Source organism: Gastrolobium bilobum, unplaced genomic scaffold (assembly GCF_033153095.1).
Source record: "Gastrolobium bilobum isolate Gb01-03AN ecotype WA unplaced genomic scaffold, APGP_CSIRO_Gbil_v1 utg30268, whole genome shotgun sequence".
Classification (NCBI taxonomy): Eukaryota; Viridiplantae; Streptophyta; class Magnoliopsida; order Fabales; family Fabaceae; genus Gastrolobium; species Gastrolobium bilobum.
In genome coordinates, this window is record NW_026898837.1 from 1 (window position 1) to 3968 (window position 3968).

Consider the following 3968-nt stretch of genomic DNA (forward strand, 5'->3'; position numbering starts at 1 on the left):
TTCTCAAGTTCCTAAAGATGAGGAACATTAACACATGCACAATTGATCAAAAGGACTTCTCATGGATATAATTTGGTCGGGCTTAAGGGTAGAAATTTATGGATAGTAGCTCAAACAACAATGAGATTGAAAAACTGATATTATCTCATTTTTAACACATTCAACTCAATGATTTTGCTCCACTAACATTCCCACAGAATTTCGGGAATAAATTCCTTTCAACCACCTTTTACGCACATTCACCCTTTTTCTTTTTCTTTCTTTTTCAATTTTTTTTTATAAGGGTATAGATGAAATTTACATCTCCTACATCCCCTAATTACTTGACCTCTGTGGGGCTTACCTCAATTTCTTTGTTTTAACTTCCAACATATCAGTAATTCAATCTCAATCAAGGTAAGTCACTTGGATCTAGGCTAAGCCATCAATCAGGCCACAAGTCATTTATCAACAACAAAGTTCAGGCTCAAAGGGGCTAGCAATGGAAAAATTGATACAGGTGGGTTATTTTGGCCAATAGCTAACAAGAACAAAATGCCTTTATCATATCAACCAATGCATGCATAACAGAGAAACAGAGCAAGTTCTAGAATGCTATCATAGTGAAGTCTCTCAGAATAAAATAAGTGTTTAAGCACAAAACCTCACCAGCTATGATGTCAAGCTAGACTTCCACAAGAAACATCAGGCATCATTAATCATTCAAGCACAAAATCCAGACAAACGAGCAATCATGAAATCTACTCATGCCCATACAATATCATGCCAGAAGTTCATACAACATACTTCCAAAAATTCAGTCAAGCACATTAACTAGATAAGCACATTTAAACCTGAGAATTGCTTGAAAAACAGATCATTTTTTTTAAGATAAAGAGCAACACAAAATATTAACTAAAATGACTAAGAAAAATTAAAAGAGTTTAGAATATCTCCCCTGATAGAAGAATTGCAGTTCTAAGATGCAAGCCTACCATTCCCATATTTAGAGAATTGCTGTCTTCAGCAATAATTAAACCACAAGAAAGAAGAAAAACCTGCATAGTGGAACAAACAGTGGCATATAGGATAAATTATAATGCGCACGTTAAAACATCAGAGAGAGATATACTAACACAAAGTAACTAAAAATACGAAATAGAAAAATAAACTAATATACAAAATCTCTGTCAGCAAGGAGATATAATCAACCCTCCATGTCATCCCCTTCAGCAGCGTGGGATGACTCAGCAAATGGAGGGTCCGGTGGTACTGAATGCTTTGGTGTATGAGACCATCATTCCCAGATTTGTTCCAAACCATGAAGCCATGTTAAGAACTCTTTGAAGCATTGATTTTTTCGAGAGATAGAGTCTCGGTGTCTCTTGTCAAACTTCAGCTCCCGGTGTCTCTTCCAACTCGTATCAAAGAGTTTCACCACTTCCTTTCTCATTGCCTTCATCTGCTTTGAGGCATCCTCACCTCTTTGACATCATCTTTTAGAGTTTGAGGAAGCTCTTTCAATTCCACTTTTGAGGTACCATCTCCTTTGCAATCACTTTCTTTTTCAAGAACCTCAACCGCTACATTTTTTTCTTCCCTTAAGACTTCAAGAGTAAAAAAATCGTCTTTGTGAGAAGACTGTTTTAGAGAATCAAAGACGTGGATAGTAACGGTCTCATCATTCATTCTTAGCTCGAGCTTCCCGTTTTCAACATCAATCAGTGCACGAGATGTAGCTAAGAAAGGTCTAACCAGCAAAAGAGGCATCTCAGCTCCCCCTTCCATGTCCAGCACCACAAAATCAGCAGGGAAGATGAACTTGTCTACCTTCACAAGAACATCTTCAATAATACCACTAGGCTTCCTCACAGACTTATCAGCAAGTTGAAGAGATGCTAAAGTAGGCATCAACTCAGTGATTCCCAAGGAATTACAAACTGAAAGGGGCATCAAATTAATGCTAGCCCCTAGATCACATAATGCCCTGCCAATTTTAGTGTTCCCAATTTCAATAGGAATATTGAAGCTCCTTGGATCATGACGCTTAGGCGGAAATTTCTTTGTAATAATAGCACTACACTCCTCAGTGAGTGTCACCGTTTGGCATTCTTGCAACTTGTGCTTCCTTGACAACAAATCCTTCATGAACTTGGCATAATTTGGCATGCTAGCCAAGGCTTCAGCAAAAGGGATATTTATATGCAACTTCTTGAATATATCAAGAAATCTGCCAAACTGTTGCTTCTGAGCATCCTTCTTGAATCTTTCAGGATAAGGTGCCATGGCTCGCACATATTCAGGACTCAGCTCAAACATCTTCTTTTCAACTGGCTTCTCCACTTCAGCAGGTTTTTCAATTTCTTTTTCTTTTTCAGACTCACCTGCAGTATCTAGCTTCTTTTCAGCTTCCACAATTATGCCCGGCTTTTCTGGAACTGCTGCCACTTTACCACTTCTAGTTGTGACAAACATACAATCCTCCTTGGGATTTGTAACTGTGTTACTAGGAAAAGTGCCTGGAGTTCTATCAGCAACTTGCTTAGCCAGCTGGCCAATTTGATTCTCCAAATTCCTTATAGAAGCACTCATGTTTTTAGTATTGGCCCTAGTCTCTTCCATGAAGGCATTGGAGTGTTGAGCCATTTGTCCAACTAACTTCTCCAAATCATAAGTTTCCTTGGTTGGGATTGGTGGAGGCTGCAGATAATTGTTAGAACTATAATCAAAACCACCTCATTGACCTATCCTCTGAAAATTGCTACTTCCAGAAGGAAAATTCTGATTTCTTGGAGTATTTTGTGGCAGAGGTCTTTGATCATACCAAACGCCATTCACTTGTACTTGTTGAGGTGAATCAGAAGGCATCAAAGGACATTCATTAGACTCATGATTGTCCTGGCAATATTCACACACAACAACAACAGCTTTAGTCTGAACACTAGCAAACTGCATCTTGTCAAGCCTTGATGTTAAGTTTGCTACCTGCTGAGATAACAAACTGTTTCAGCCAACACCGCATCATTACCTTCCAGTTGAAGGATACCTCTCTTAGGCTTTTTTGACAACACTTGGTTTTCGTTGGCAGCCATCCTATCAATTAGCTCAAGAGTCTCGTTTGCTCTAAGAGTTTTAATAGTGCCTCTTGCTGCACCATTCAACACCATCCGAACCTCAGGTTTGCAACCATTGAAGAAGATTCTAACCTGATTACCAGCAGTTAAGTTATACTGAGGACACCTCCTCATTAAATCCTTGAACCGGTTCCATGCTGCACACATTGATTCACCTTGTGACTGAGTGAAATTGGTGATATCGTTCACCATCTGGTTGTACCTCTCCATCGAGAAGAACTCAACAAAGAACTTCTGAGACATAACATCCCATGTAGCAATGCTTGATGCAGGCTGCCTCTCCAACCAACTAAGAGCCTTTCCCTTAAGAGCAAAAGGGAACAGCCTCAACCGGATCGCATCGTTCGACACCTGAGGGTGTTTGGTTGAGTCACAGATCCTCAAGAATCTGTCAACGAATCGGTGAGGATCTTCACTCTCCTCTCCTCCAAACTGAGCTCTCTCCACCAATTGAATATGAGAGGACTTGAGCTCCCAATTGTTGGCAACATTTGGCTGAACAAAGCTCGCATTGGGCCTGTTGAATAATGGAGTTAGGATAGTATCCATGAGCGGATCGTCCTCTTCATTGTTCCCTGCCATGGTGTTTGCTTCTTCAGAAAGAATTTCTAACTTGTCGAATGCAAGCTACTACCAAACAAATTTTCTGTATCTCTTTTCAGTCTTGGTAATCTCCAAATCAAGTGGAAATTCTGGCTCTTTACCTCGCATACAACTCAGAAAAGAGATTAGTAACACTGTTCAAATATAAAAAAATATAAAAAAATAAAAAATAAAATCCAATCTTAAAAATCAAAATTAATTGATATAAGAAACGTCAATCCCCGACAACGGCGCCAAAAACTTGATGCTCTC

At 39.3% G+C, this 3968-nt stretch overlaps 1 non-coding gene across 1 annotated transcript; it reads left to right on the top strand.

Moving 5' to 3' along the window:
- Positions 1–3201: 3201 nt before the first annotated feature.
- Positions 3202–3307, top strand: LOC133284617 (small nucleolar RNA R71). Its single transcript, XR_009747916.1, has one exon. It is a non-coding gene; the product is annotated as a small nucleolar RNA R71 (small nucleolar RNA).
- The last annotated feature ends 661 nt before the right edge of the window (positions 3308–3968 follow it).